We start from the raw sequence: 16411 nt of genomic DNA, 5'->3' as shown, positions 1-16411 counted from the left end.
TCATCTATTGGGCTCTAAGAGATGGGTTTTAATATATAGGTGGGGAAAATGGTGGATGGGTTGACATGGTGTAGAGCTACGGACTGGGGGACCTCTGAAATAATGGGACCCTGGAGAGTCCCATCATTACAGAGGTCTGGGTCTATATATAAGATGATATGTCTATCATTTTATACTGTAATTTTTATTTTGAACGTTATCTCCCCTGCTGCATTATGAGTTCCTTAAAGACAGTGACTGTGTCCTTATATCCCTGGGGCATACAGATATTAATAAAGGTTTACTGAATACATAAAGGGATAGAGGTGTTAAGAAAAATCATCCAATACTTGAAAATAAGGCACAGAGAGCATAGCATAAGTTTTTTTTTTTTTTGGCTGCACCCTGTCCAGGGATCAAACCCAAGCCCCTGCATTGGAAGCGTGGAGTCTTAACCACTGGACCGCCAGGGAGGTCCCCATAGCATAACATTTTAGTGTCATGCTACGACATTGTTAAATGGGCTTCCCCAAGGATCATTTAATTCTCTGGAAGAATGTATCTGTGCTTGATTTTGCTATTACTATATGACTAGCGCCCAGACATTACACACTAACATGCAAATTTCTGTCTAGTAGAAAAAATAACCCCAAAGGTTATAGGCTTATTGCCCTGTAGGGCAGTAACCAGCTCTGTGCCTCCTAGCAATCTTATGCTCACATTATTTAAGGAAACAAACAACAGCAACGACAAAAAACCCTATAAATATCCATTTATTCAAATGCTCTTGGAAGCAACCTTATTATCTCATCAGTTCCTTCACTAATAAGTTAATAAATCTTTGACATGGTGTTCATTCTATATTTGAATGAGAGTCATGATGAATGACAGTTATGATTTTAACTTTTTGAAAATCGTATTTTGATGGATGGCTGAATGTATGAATGATTAGAAACTAATGAGAGGACCACAAAGAGGAATAGAGGGGCACAGATGAGAAACTGTGTTTACTTCACAGTTTGCCAGTGGCTATTCCTGGATAAGCATATCCTTGCTGGTTAGGTTTCTTCTAGACTCAAAAAACCCTAACAACGGATTTCTTTTTCCCTCCTGAAATTATAAAGATCCACAGATGTTCTCATAATATAGGAAGACCATTTTTTTCTGACATTTGTTTAAAAATTTAATGGCAAATTAGAATTTTATAATGTTGAATATTTATATGATTTGGTTGGAAAAAAAAATGAACGGAAACATTTTCTGTAGAATGGAAAGTATCTGCTGCACCTAAGCAGATACATTGGCTGTTTACTAATGAGCAGTGAGATTAATTACAATGATGACAGTATTTATAACATTACTACTACCAAGAGTTAGTATTTATTTTGTGCTTACTATGTGTCTGGTACTTCATATGCGTAGCCCTTCGAGGTAGGTAACATGATTAGCCCTGTTTTACAATTGAGAAAAACTGAAGTTCTTCCCCAAGGTCATACTGTTGGAAAGCCACAGTGGGCAGGATGTGAATTCAGACAGTCAAACTGGCTGTACATGGACTTCTCAATCAAACATAGGAATATAAAGTTATTCCCCCACAGCCTCTTGCTACCCACAGATACATCTGTTCAATATGCTAGCTGAGAAATATGTGACACAGTGAACATTTGCGGGAAAAAAATCACTCCCACTATATACTGCACAGAGGCTTAGCATCAAAAGTGCAGTAGAAATGTTGGTCTAGAAATACAGCCTTTCTTCAGAATAAAGAATGTGAGAATATTGGAAATTCATTATCACAGATGATTAACTTGTTGCCTTTTAAATGGCGGAATGAGGGGCTTCCCTGGTGGCGCAGTGGTTGAGAATCTGCCTGCCAGTGCAGGGGACACGGCTTCGAGCCCTGGTCTGGGAAGATCCCACATGCCACGGAGCAACTAAGTCCATGAGCCACAACTACTGAGCCTGCACGTCTGGAGCCTGTGCCCCGCAACGAGAGGCCACGATAGTGAGAGGCCCGCGCACCGCGATGAAGAGAGGCCCCCGCTTGCCACAACTAGAGAAAGCCCTCACACAGAAACGAAGACCCAACACAGCCAAAAATAAATAAATTAATTAAATGCGGAATGAAAGCAGAACTCTAGACTTCAGTTGGATTAAAGGGCAGAAAAAGTTTGATCAATAGTATTTCCCTGAGTAGGAAATTCTCTTTTAAATTTTAATTGTTGTAATTTAGGAAATACAATGCTGGTAGATATTTTCCTTAAATTTTTCACTGTTACGTAGGCTTGATTTACCTATATATGAAATAAGAATGAAACAGAGGTAGACTGGGACTGGCTTGCATGGGGCTCCTCAGAGCCAGCTGTGCACATTCCTTCCCAACTCCAAGTTCAGTGACATCATATTGGTATCATGAATCAGCCATGGTAGGAATATTCACACCATGAAACTGACAAACATCGCAAATAGGTTTTTTCCCTGAAGAGCCAGTTGTTAAACGTTGACCAGCCCACCGCTTCCAGTAGGGCAGAGTTTACAGGGCAACCTATCCCGAAGTCCTGAACTTACACACATCCCTGCATTTACAAATGGCTAAGGAGGTCCCATAGGCTCTTCAGAAGCTTGCTGAGTTCCTATCTTGCTTTCCGGCTCTGAGCTATGGCTCTGTTGTGGACACTGAGCTATGTGCTTTACAGAACTACGTTAAGGCCCAGGTAGCCACCAGCATGACTGTGGTGGGGAACAGGAAAACCAGAGAGACAGAGACACGTTCTCATAATGTGCCACCCAGATGGGGCTGCCAGATAAAATACAGGATGCCCAGTTAAATATGAATTTCAGATAAATAACACATAATTTTTTAGCATAAGTATGTCCCATGTAATATCCCCTACAGTATTTAACTGGTGTTCTGTATTTTTATTAGCTAAATCTGACAAACCTACACACCCAGAGCATAATCTTCTGCTGAAAAACATTTATTTTTCATCTCACAAAACAGGAATATTGCAAAGTGGTTATGTGTGCAGGCTTTGAAGCAGACAGCTGAAGTATGCGTCCTTCCTCTGTCACTCACTAACTAGTTGTGTGACCCAAAACAAGTTATCTAACCCACTTGATTCCAGTGTTCTCATCTGTAAAATGGGGACAATTAGTCCCTATCTCATTTGATTATGATGAGGATTAAATGAGATAACAGATGCACAGGAGTTAAATGAGTTATTACAAGTCAATCTGTCTGGTATGAGAAAAACACTCAATAAATGTTATCCTACTGTAGTTCTAAAACACACCTAGCTTGGTGTCTGGCACATAGCTAGTGCTGAAAAATTAGCACTCTTACTACTGTCAGCCCATAAAAGTCTTCTAAGCCATATGACAAGCAAATTTTAGTAACCACATCACATACTATAGTGATAATACTAACATTAGTCACATAATTTAGCATTGTTAAGGATGAATGGCTTTTGTGAAGGGCCCTGGGTACCTAATCATCATTCACAACATTGTTTTTAAGGGGAAAGTCATTGGGGTCCAAATAAATAAACATAACCTTTCTCCAAGTTGGGGATGATTTTTTAGTGACATGTTAGCCAGATAAAACCTTTTTCTATACCCTAAACCAAAAGATGTAATATAACTGGATTGACTATGTGTTTCTCAAAAGCATATAGAGTCTATTCTGCTTAAATTATTTCCTTTAGATAATTTTGAATAATTGCAAAAGAACCTCATACTTTCAGTGAAAACCAAGTTTCTTCTCCACCATCTGAGACCACCAGCATCACGACTTATAAGCCTGGAATTTTCCCTAATGCCCTTTTCCCTTTCCTCCTGTTATATAAGATATATAAATATTCCTCCGTAATATTTCCAGGTCTATGCCTTTCAATCTGTTTCCCAACTGGGATCAAGCAGTTTCCTGAGATCAGACTTGGCACGTTTTCTTTTTGTTTGAATATTGGTTATGCTTTCAAGGAGAACATCATTTTTTGAACAGAGAAGGATTTTCAGAACAGCCTCTTCTAACATCACAAAATAACCCATAACGACATTTCTGGGTGAGAAATTCTAGATATCTAGATTTAAGGAACTATTCCTCTTCTATCACCTTTACCTTTCTTTGTTCTTTACATGAATTCTAAAATATTAGAAATAAACAAAGTCAGCATCCTTGGCGTGATTTCCAGAAACCAGGAAGGCTTCTATCACCATCAGAGTATCATTCTTTTAAAGTCAAAGTCCCATTTTAGTATATGTGCTGCCGAAGTGAGCACCAAAGTTCCATTTAAAATGTAACCACTACTTAAAGAGTAAATTTTTTTACATATTATCAGTAGAGCAGTGACCTCTGAGACCCCGTCTATCTCTGAGATCTATGATCTCAGAAAGGAGCCCGAGCTTCACCCCATGTGGAGGTTTATGTTGACCACGAGCTGCAATCCTCCCCAAATTCTCTGCAAACCAAGTTGCAGGAGAAAATGTTAGGTCATACTGGCTCCTCTTTAGGGGAATGTGTAAAGGACACTATCCAGTATTTCCCACCCTAACTGCCACTTAGTAGGGTTCTGTGTGGAATGGTTTAATAACACAGAACTTCCCTCCCTACTGTTCTCACAAAGTCGGTGGTCAGATAAAATGGGAAAGAAAAAGAAAAAGAAACACCAAGAAACCTCACCGTAAGAAATGACTAATTTGTTATGATGGTATATGCAAAGTAGTCCTCAATCACACAAAATATCCAAATTTTTAACACTTAGTATGAGCCAGGATTGTGCTAAATGCTGGAGATACAGAAGTTAACTAGACAGACAAGGTCTCTGCTTTTATGGAGCTTTCCTCTAGTGGGAGAAACAATATTACACAGCTAAATAAGAAAAATTACACAATTAATAAAGAAATGGCTAGTGCTATGGAGAAAAATAAAGCAGAATGGGGAACCAAAATGGATGGGAAATGGAAGGCAGATGGTTGGTTGGTTACCCAATGGCCATTCCCAACTCCTTCCTTGCCTTCCTCTCTCCAGAGGCTGAAAAGGAAAGATAATCACTTCCCACCATTCCTTGCAGCTAGGGGTGGTCACATCAACATCACCTGCTTCTGGCTACTGAGACGAGAGAAGGTCTCCTGGCAGGGTGCTGCAAGGCTCTTGGGAAAATCTTTCTTAATAAAAGGAAACGTGCGTGTGGGGAGTGTTCTCTCTTATGGACCTGGCTGCCCCTCACCTCCTGCCTTTGAAAACTGTCACGTGATGATGTCAGGGCACTGGTGGTATGTTATGAGGTCAAGGGAGGTCCTAAGACTCACAAAGATATCATCCAGTGCCCTGACACTGTGGTACTGCTAGGACACCTGCCTCCAGACTACTTGTTAAATAAGTAGTAGGTTCCTTTATGGCTTAAGCCCTTTTTGAGTTTTCAGTTATTTGCCTCTAAATGCATCCTGACAGATACAGGGTCTTATTTCAGATAGAGTCACCAGAGAAGGATTCTCTGAAGAAGTGATACTAGAGCTGAAACCCCAATGACAGGAAGCCAGCCATGTGGAAATTAGAATAGCATTCTAGGCAGAAGGAACAATGAGTGCAAAGGTCCTGGGGCAGAAACGAGCTTGTTACGTGGCTGGAGCATATGAATGTGGAAGAAAATGAGATAATCAGAAATGCAGGCAGGGGTCAGATCACACATGGCACTGCAGGGCACCGGCGTTAGTCTTATTGCAGTGAAATCCATTGCAGGTTTTAAGCAACAGAGGGATATGAGCATGACCTGATTTGTGCTTTAAAAATACAACTTTAGTTGCTGTGTAGGTGGCTGAGAGTAGAAGAAGGGAGACCAGCTAAGAGGCTCTTACAGTAACCTAGGTACATGATGATGGTGGCTCAGACCAGGGCAGTAGCAGTGTAGGTGGAAAAAAAGTAGATGGACATTGAAAATATTTAGGAGACGACAGAGCCACCAAGATTGGCTGATGTTAGGGGATGGGGATGACTCCTAGGTTTGAGGGTCTGAGATGGGGCAAGAAAAAGTCTAGGGAGCTGGAAATCAACAATTCTATTTTGGCGGAGTTAAATTCCTATTAGATATCCAAGCAGAGCTACCCAGTTAGCCCCGGAATATATAAGTTTGGAGAAACGTCTCTTCAGATTCTTTGCCCATTTTTATTAATTCATTCACCATTACATAAACATATTTTAAGATCATACTACGTGCCAGAACGTACTGTGCTAAGAACTGGGTATACAATGGCAAACAAAACTGTCCCTACCCTTATGAAGGTCACAGTCTAATTAGTTGTGGAGGAGTGGAGAGAAGAGTAAGAAATAAGCACAAATAAAGACGGTAAGTTGTAATAAGTTCTACAAAAGAGGTGTTATAAGAGAGCTTGGCAGGAGGCCCCTCTCTTGGGCTGGGAGGTTCTGGAAGCCATGGAGGCAGGAGAAGCAGGGACAGAGAACAGGGTCACCTAGGGTAGACTCGCCAGGACTCCTGCTGCAGACAGACGACAGGACAAGGAAATCTGGTCACCATGCTGCCCTGGATCCCCAGCCTCCTTCCAGATCCTGAACAATGTTTCAGGCTCCTTGAGGCCTGGCCTTCGGACTGCTCTTGTGATAGGCTGTTGTTCTTAAGTTGGCTCAGAATTCTTTGCAGTGAAAAGAACCTATCACATGGGGGTAGGGAAGAGAGAAAGCAGGGTAAGTGGGGCCTGGAGGGACAAAGTGCCTCTGGGAAATTCCTTTCACTCTTGTGCCACAGATTGGCTCCCCTATTCTCCCTCCCCACTCCTCACTATGTGCCCATCAGGTCATTTCAGCTGTGAGCAAAGAACACCTTCTTTCTGCTGAGAGAGGAAGAAAGGGGGGAGGAGAGGAGGTCTGGCTCACTCCCCTGCAGGTTACTGCTGCATGGGGTCAGCGGCTGCCCACCGATAACTGCAGTTGGGAGACCCCACCGCCTGGTACAGAGACAGGATACGTTGCTGAGATACTGATGTGCGTGCGCTGTTCTCCTTGCTAGGACTGTTTTCCTGTCCCCTTTGGAGGATGAACCCAGGCCCAAAGTACTGCCTTGTCTTAGAGGAGAGTTGTCTCACCGGGCCTGAGACAAACCTGTTTCCTTGGCTCTTGTCTTCTGGAAGCTGAGTTCTCTGGGGGGATTTCTGCAGAGGGGAGGAGGGAGAAACAAGGACCTCTGAGCCAGGAATGTGGCTGTGCCCCCCTGGTGCCCTGCAAAGGGGAGTCCTGGACGAGCACAAGGGAGCTTTTGAGGATGATGAAAATGTTCTGAAATTGGATTATGTGATGGTTGTACAACTCTGTAAATGGAACAAAAGTCACTGACTTGTACCCTTAAAGTGAGTGAATTTAATGGTATGTAAATAAAGCAGTTAAAAAGAAAAGGTAGGCCTGGGAACCTTGCCTCACTTTCACGCTGTGCTCCAGGTAAGGGACCGGTGGTGCTGGAGGCGTGTCCAAGGAATAGAGCTCCCCAGCTGGAGAAGAAGCCACTGCTGCAGGGCTGGGGTGGAGGTGTCCCAAAGCAGTAGGTCCATCAGCCTTCAAGGACACACACCAGCTCAGGCCATAATTACATCTCTGCTACAATCAGAGGAGATCCAGGCCTAGAGGGACCGCCCTACACGTTGTGCTGTGTGTAAGAGCCCCAGGGCCTAGAAAGAGGAAGACAGTCCCAGGAGTGTCTGTCACCGACTTTCCCATTATCCTGGTAGGATGGAGCCTTGCTATTATTTAAAGGAAATCATGTGTGAAGTAGGCAGAATGGCCCCCCAAAGATGCCCATGCCCCAATCCTGGAACCTATGAATATGTTACATTACATAGTCCCATAAATGGGACTCGGCATATACAATTAAGGTTACGAAACTTAAAATGGGAAGGTGATCCTGGATTATGCAGGGGGACCCAAACTAATGAGCCCTTACAAAGAGAGAACTTTCTCGGCTAGTAGCAGAGAGATGCGGCAGAAGCCAGAGAGAGATTCCAAGCGTGAGAAGGAATCAACGTGCTGTTCTGGCTCTGAGATGCCGGGGCCCACATGCAAGAACCAGGGAGAGGCCTCTGGGAGTTACCGGTGGCCCACAACTGAGAGCCATCAAAGAAACGTGACCTTGGTCCTAAAGCACGAGGCACTGGATTCTGCCAACCACCGAAATGAGCTTGGAAGGGGAATCGTCCCTGGAGCCTCTAAAAAGGAGTATGGTCCTGCCAACACCTTGAAGCCTTGTGAGACTCTAAGCGGAGAAACTGGCCAAGCCCACGCAGACTCCTGACCTGCAGAACTGTGATGTAATAAATGGCCGTTATTGTAAGCCACTAAGTTTGTGTTAATTTGTGACAGCAGCAATAGAAACTAATTCAATGTAGCATCTGTTATATAACTGAGTGTGAAAACTGAAACTCATACCAGCCATTCTATCACTTTCCACTACCCCACCATCATCTAGAATATTAGAAACCCCCAAAAGCTTACTTCACCTTAAATGCTAGACTGGAGACTAAGAAACCTAAGTTGTAATTCTGATTATAAGCACTGAACAGCAAGTCAAGAGGCCCAGGTCTTATTTTTACATCAGTGTAAGGACCTTAAGTAAATTAATCTCCCTGAATCTCTATTTCCATGTCTACAACACGAATGAGTTGGTCTAGATGATTTCTAGGGTCATTTTTGCTCTATGAACTACAACTGATAGGTACACATTGTGACGAGCAACACACTTTCATTTAACTTTTAATCCACCACTTTCACCTGGCGGAGAGTGCATCCTGAAAGTGCATTGTGATGGGAGGACACGGAAGCTGTTTAGGGCTGCTGGGGCCCAGTTCTTGAGCCTCTGCTGTCCAAGATTGGTAGTCCTGGGTCTCCAAAGGAGAGATGCATTGTACAGAGGGGCCAGCCAAGCCCTCCTCACTAATTATCCTGGATGTGCCAATAATCTCTTACTGAAGATTCCTTGCAAGAAGTGGTCTGGTCTAAGAAGACTGCCACCTGTGTTTGCTTCCCATCCCATGTAACACCAAACTTCTCAGCAGGGAGAAACACTTGCTAGAACCCCTGACTGTCCTCGACCAACTTTCCACACCTCTCCTCCTAGTAAGGGATCTTTCAAATTTTGAAGAAAACAATTTGGCCCCAGAATTTGCAGCTCGCCAAATTCAATTTAATTTATTACAACAAACATTCTTTGAATAGTTGCCGTGTGCTCATTGAGTCCAAGTTTGGGAGGGAAATGTTCAGTTTTATGTCCAATGTCTGATTTCAGTATCAACATCTTTAGTTGTACGACTGAAATAGGAAAGGGGTGGGGGAGGCAAAGACCAGACTCATTACACTCAAAGCAAAGAGCTGTACAGTAGATATGATTTATAGCTATTTGAAAAGAAGGTGAAGGATTCGTTAAGAACCGAGTGTAAGCACCGAACAGGGAGTTACTAAGAACTTCCGTTTTTCAAAAGCATTTACATTCTGTCTCACATCAAGTTCACATCAACACTCTGGGGAAATTTTGATCTGCACCACTGTCTTCAATCAGGGCTTTCCAAGAAAGCAACCTTAAAGTTCATGGAGCAGAAGTTAGATTTGAATTTGCAGTAACATGTATTTTTCATGGACAAATTATGCAACTATATATGTGGTCAGATGTGACTGAAAATATGGCTGAACATGTATTTGCATATGTTTCACATGGTTAATATATTTTTTAGTGGCATATATTTTTAGACATTTTGTAAGTTAAAATGCTACTGCTATCACTTCTCAGTGCTTATTTTAATCCTCTCTGCATATCAGCAATGATTGACCAAAATCACCAACACCAGCAATTTTCAACCTCTTCTTCAGAGGCAGATGTGACAAATGTGTCCATACATGTGATAACACTCCTACGGACACAACCAGAATTACGTGCAACACCAGGAGCTCAGCCTACAATCTTCAACCTAAGAAGTCATGTTGAAAAGAAAATAATTATGTAGATATCCTTACATTTATTCTAATTAGTTTTTTAAAAAATGAATCACCGGCAAACTTTGGTATTTTATTAGCTAGAAATTATTTGCAACAGACATTTTTTGTTTGGGACATATTCTGACACTTTGGTTGATAAGCACTGCCCTGCTATACCATAATTGTACACCTGAAATCTGAATTCTTGAAGGCTAAGGGTGCCTGACACATAGAACCAGGGAAAAGGTAATAAGAGAGAGAAACATGGCTATTCTCCACACTGGGCAACGGTGGGACATGACAAACCTGTTACAAAAGTCTAGCATTTCCCTGGAAATAATTAATTTCCTACCTATGCTCTTTAAAGCCACTGACATCCCAGGGAGTCTTCATAGCCTGCCTCCAAATTCAAAGGTGTGTATTCCCTTCTTTAGATGTAGAAGAAAATAACTCTGAACACGTTTAAAATGTGAAGAGGCTACGTTATCTCAACCATAATGCATGGTTGACAGCACGGGCTCTTAGACTAGTGGTTCAGAGGTCATTTTGCCTCCCAGGGGACATTTGGCAATATCAGGAGACATTCTTGGTTGTCACAACTCGGGGAGGAAAGTGTTGACGTCTGGTAGGTAGAGGCCAGGGATGCTGTTAAACATTCCACAATGAAGAGGACAGCCTCCCCCCGACCCCCAGCAGAGAATTATCTGACCCAAGAGGCCAATAGTGCTGAGACTGAGAAACCCTGCTCGCAAGCCAACCTGCCTGGGTTTCAAATCACCTGTTAACCTATATAAGTTACTAAACATCTCTGTGCTTATTGAGTGTCTTTACCAGTAAAATTAGGATAAAAACAGTGTCCACCTTCTTGATTTGTTGTGAGAATAAAATAAATGACACAGACAGGAGCTAAGAACAATGTCTGGAAAAAAGCTAGTGTTTAACAAATGTTTACTTTCATTACCATTATATGCATCGAAAAAGACTGAGAAGAAAAACACCAAAATTTTAAAATAAGTTGTTTCTAGGTGGCCAGACCATGACTGATTTTTATTTTCATTACACTTTTATATTTCTTTATATTTTCCAAAGTTTCTAGAACTGTATTTGTATTACCCTAATATCCAAAAACATTTTTTTTTTTAAAGAATGTAGAGGAAAGAACTTTACTTTGTGACATAGTGGAAAGAGCACAGAATCAGAAAGACCTGGATTCAGATCCTGGCTTTATTTGCTGTGTGTGACTTTGGGCAGATTAGTTACTCTGAGCTTCAGTTTCCAGATCAGAAACTGGGGCTAATAATGCATCTCAGAGAGTTTCCATCAGGATTAAACATGATAGACATCCAGTGCCTTGGAAATATGCTGAATGACAGGCTCCAAGAGATGAGTGCTTTCAAAATTTGGCCCAGGAAAAATGACTCTATAAACAGGGAAATACAGTCATGATGGTAACTCCCCTCTTGCTTTTTAAAGTGTCCTCTTGGAGAAGCCACCTCCCATCTCAACCCACTGTTTGCCTGGGTTCAGAGGAGAAACTGCATCCACACTTTGGTCCTTCTCTCTATTCTTTCCACCTCCCCACATATACATCCTAGCAAAGGACCCGATAATTCAGCAGGTAGGGCTTACTAGCAGCGGGAAGTTACTAAGAGTGAAAAGCAGGACCCAGGCATCACTTTCACAGGCCCACTGAGGGACACGTTCATTGTCCTTCTTCTTGTTTCTTCTTTCATCCCTAGCCTCCAAGCTGAAAGCATTCTTGGCAAGGCCTCTCCTCCAGAGGAACGCTCCACTTTCTCTCTATTCTATCTTCTCCTGTTCAGCTGGTAGAGAGGACTGCCCCCTTTCAGCTTTGAGAGGGATGAGTAGGAAGCCCAGAGAGGCTTCCAGATCTAAGCCTCTTGTGTGCACTAGCCTGGCTCATCTGAGAAGGCCAGCAAGCGTGCGGTGGGCAGGCAGCACTGGCCTGGCTGTACTGTGCTTCCAGCAGGGCTGTTCCTTTTCCACCCCTCATTCACTCCAGGTCACACTAAAGACCAGGAGGATGAGTAGACAGGATTCAAGGACCCAAACCTTAACCACAAACCCCACTCTTAATGCTCCTTAATGACTTAATCAGATGGAAAAAGAATAGAATAGGTTATATTTGTGTATATTATCAGGAGGGGTGACTATTTTAAGCCAGGTTAGCCTGCTAACTTAAATTCAAATCCTAAGCAACCTTTTCAAGATGCCCTGAGACAATCTTCCGTACTCAGGTCCTAATTGCCACGGTGTGGAAAAGGCAGTCGGGCTCAACCCACTCTGACTTTGAAGATCCCATGGTTCTCCAGGGAGGAGTCTTGTAGTCCTACCGGGTGGGCTCTTGGTGCCATGTTCTAGGGGCTGGGAGGCACAGCTGATTAGGGCAGGATTGCCTGGGGCAGGCACTGACCTTCTCACGACATTCACTCTCAACCCAAGGTGAACTATTTCAAACCGGGGAGATGGTGCCAGGCAAAACATCAGAGGAAAATGAGACTATTTGGGGTGCCCCCATCTAGATGTAAATAAAAATATCAGGAGAACTTCATTCTAAATATAAATAAAATGTCAGGGGGATTGGTAATACCCAGGAAATAATGTATGGATCCTTCTGGAACTCTAGTCTGCTATTGCTCCAGGGTCTGTCTGACTAGCATATGTAAATTTCAGACATAATACTGACTGTTGCCAAGTTCTGTCCTACTACACTTTTACCTCCTCACTATCCTCCCCATAAAAGCATGCAAAACAAAACAGGCATGGGCCCCCAGAATGCTGTCAGTCTTGAGTCTTCCCAGTCTTCATTCACAAGGGTACGATGAGATGATATCATAAACGGGCTGGGTGCTAAGTGCTAGAAATCCAGAGATGGAAGGAGATGGTCCCTTCTGTCCAGAAGCTGACTTCGGATGACTATAGTAGTGTTAAGTGTACTTGTTCCAGGGAAATGCTGATTTCAGCAGGGATCAAATCTAAGAACTAAAGTTCAATAAAGTTTAAGGTGTCAAGGGGACTCCTTCCTCTCAAAGTATTCTTCAATTGAAACCGTGAAGGAAACACTTCATATAGTGAGGAATTTCACAAATTTTGTATTCCTACCCCCTTTTCTTCCTCTTTGTATCTCTGATCTAGTAACTTCTCTAAGTTTTCCCACAGCATATAAGAACGAGATCAGTCATCTTTTCTTGTCAAGGGCCAAAAGGGAAACTACACAGACCAAAAGGAGGTAACCCTTATATTTCAGATATTTCCAGAAGGTAAAAAAAATTCCTCTTTTCCCCTTAAAAGCCTAGATTAATTTGCAAAAAGAGAGAAATCTATTCCCTATTTTAAAGTATGATAATATTATTTTAAAGCAATAAATCTAGTCAGTTTGATGACATAGTTTGTGTTTATAATTTCAGAAGTTTTTAATCTATTTATTTTATTTTGAAAACCAGGTAAGTACTGTTAATATGCTTAGGCTGGTCTTATTACTAGGTCTTGAAGATGGAAGAATGTTTCTAAGTTTGATTAAAAAAAAAAAAATGAACCATGATGTAATTTTAGATTTCTTTTTTTCCTTTAGACATCATTTGGTCACCAATGCAATACAGTGTTTTACTACCAGATATCTATACAGCACAAGGGGTAGAGAAGAACAGGTAATTATTTACTAGGTTATCTGGGGGTACAGAATGTGACTACTGGGATAATTCAAGATTACTATAGATTTCACTGGGGGTCTGTTTTAGCCAGGAAAGCTGATTCAATGTTCTAGTAGCATCAGCTGAACAAAATTTGTAGCCAAATCAACTGTTGACATCATTTGAAATAATAGGAGCAGGGAAGCAGCATAGTTCAGTGGTTAAGATCATGGACTCTAGGGTCAAGTTTCTTGGGTCCAAACCCTGTTTCTCCTATTTGCTAGCTGTGTGACCTTGGGAAAATTCCCTAACTTCTCTGTGCCTTAGTTTCTTCGTCTCCAAAATGTGGGTACTAATAGTAACTCCCCCAGAGGGTTATTATAAGGATTAAATAACTGATTGTGCTTAGAATGATGCTTTACACATAACAAGAACTTTACAAGTATTCGTTAAATAAAGACAAAATAAAATGTAAACTTGCTAGCTCGTCTCTTTGTGCTGGATAGAAATAGTCAAAGATATCAAGATTTGAGTGCATGGTAGATTCTTTTAGCCTGTAACTTTGGAAGATTCCTTTGAGAACTTCCTGGAAGCCTTCTTGGTAGCTATTCTGAAAGATATGGAATTTGGTGACAGTCTACTGTCCCTAAGAGAGCTGGAAACAATCACAAGCACTCCTAGTATCAGGAACATCAGAAGGAAGACGATCACACAGCACAAAGAAACAGCACGCCAGCCCACTCAGGCTCCCTAAGCCACTGCCAATAACCTCGGGGAACATGGGCACAGAATAAGCAGCTGAAAAAGGATGAAACAGGATTTTATTGCAGTGACAATGAAATCTGGCTGGTGTCAGTAATATTATCTTTTTCCCTCTTTCCAGGATTCAATGAAAAAAATCCTTTTCAGCAATGAGTGCTTTGTTTTATTAATTATCACTATATACAATTTCCATCTCGTTTTTCTTCAACAGGCAGTGACTGTGGCGAATTATTCATTTTACAGAACTACCTAGGCATCTTTTCTGGACCTGTGACAAATCTAAAGCCCCTAACCAGCGTCTAAGCCCTGACAAAATCTCCAAATTGTCTGGAAAACAGAAGGTATTATGTCCTCTGAGCCAAATTTCAGCCACGAAACCGCGGGATCTCTAGCACGTACCTTCATCCGGACTTTATTTCAGAGACGGTCTCTTTGGGTCTTCTTGGTCAGGAACAACCCTTGCAGAGGAGTTTGGAGAATGCCATAAACCACCAGGGAAGCTTGGGAACACATCCATATCTGTCCTCTGCCTTCCCCTTGGCTCAGAGCCTGCTTCCTGGTAGGAAGACAAGATGACGCTGTGCAGGGTTGACTGTTAAGCCATCTTCCCGCCCCCAGCCCCACTCTCTTGGTGCCCCTCCCTTCTCCTTTCCAGGGCTCTGGAATGTGTCACATGGGAAATGGATCAGGTGGCTCCAGGGGAGAATGTGGCCGGCTTCTCTCTCCCTTCCCCCACTGTTCCTTTCAGCAGCATAGCAGCAGAAATCTCCGACCTGATTGGCTCGGACCAAAAATCTCCACATGAAAAGGGGAAGATTCAACCATCCAAACCTCCAGCCTTCTCCACTTTCTTTTTTTTTTATTTTTCATCTGAACATTTTTCCTGGGCATTCAGAATTGCTTGGAAGGGAAGGAAAGAATGCTTTCTCCCCAGGCCGTCTCTTTCTTTCTTATCATCAGTACCCTAACATGGCAAGGTGTTCCCTAACCTCCCTCCGGAGCCCCCTTGGCACATCTGAGACAATCAAGTGTTCAGCACCACGGACAGCATTACACCCCCTTCAGAGCTCCTTAAAGCCATTTGTCTTATTTCACTCTCAGGTAAATAAAAATATTTTAAAAATATTTCCCCTGAGGTCTTGTGTCTAAATATACATCAGGCTATATATATGTAAGGCTCCAACCTCCCCTACTATCAACTTACTGTAACCTTATAAACAGAAATATAATTTTTACATATCATTAAACCTAAAAAGACTATCCCATGTCTACCTCCCCGGCCCCATCCCACCACCCATCCCCACCCTTTAAACATGCTCCATGTTTTGGGAGGGGAGGGGAAATTCTCATTACACAGTTTACCATATGCCCATATATCTACGCTCACAGGCACAACGACAGACAAACGTAAGATTTCTTGAGTGTGCACGTCCAGATGTCTTTAGCCCCATCCCTAGGCCTCAGGCAGGGCTGAGTTCTCCAACTCAGAGAGGGAGCCCAGTAGGAGCAGTTTTATGCAGGGTCTTTCCTGCTTCACTGACGTCCCGGTTGCCATGGTAACTGTTGAAGGGGATGATTTCGTTCAGAACCAGTCACCATGGGACCCTGCTGACTAAAGAAAGGAAGAGGGAACAGGACTGAATTGCAGAGGAGGACTTTCAATTAGCATTTGCAGAGCCAAATTTACCTAATGGGCCCTTTCTTTACTGAATTGTTGCTGACCCTAAATCTTGAAAGGATTCTAGGAATTAGTATGGACACTGCAATGGTAACTCCCTCCATCCTCCACTGCTTCTTCCTTAAAAATCTATTTAGGTGCAACTAAATGAAAATGCCAGCTTCACAGAACGACTGTGCAATGCCATCACAGAGCATAGGGAAGAACACAGGAAACGTATTTCTTCTCAGGCTGAGGCTTCTGACTTTTATGAGGCCATTTATCTAAGTCTGACAGTCTTAATTTTAGGGAGATACTTTAGAACCACACCTGAACCAGGAACAATTTGTTAATGCTTTACAATTTTATAGCAGAAAAGATAAATATGGTTTAACGTGC

The 16411-nt window shown here is 42.4% G+C and overlaps 1 protein-coding gene across 5 annotated transcripts in view; it reads right to left on the bottom strand.

Annotated features, from left to right (window-relative positions):
* Positions 1-16411, bottom strand: part of GPR19 (G protein-coupled receptor 19) — a 44942-nt gene that overhangs the window by 17285 nt on the left and 11246 nt on the right. For 4 of the 5 annotated variants that reach the window (XR_014252423.1, XR_014252424.1, XM_082420289.1 and 1 more), the window contains one exon: positions 14755-14911. The exons of the other annotated variant lie outside the window; for it this stretch is intronic. The gene's annotated coding sequence lies outside the window, so the exon portion shown is untranslated. The remainder of the gene's footprint in view (positions 1-14754; positions 14912-16411) is intronic. 5 annotated transcript variants of the gene reach the window in all.

Source organism: Balaenoptera physalus (assembly GCF_965194825.1).
Source record: "Balaenoptera physalus genome assembly, chromosome: 13".
Lineage (NCBI taxonomy): Eukaryota > Metazoa > Chordata > Mammalia > Artiodactyla > Balaenopteridae > Balaenoptera > Balaenoptera physalus.
This window is presented reverse-complemented; position numbering and strand designations above follow the sequence as displayed.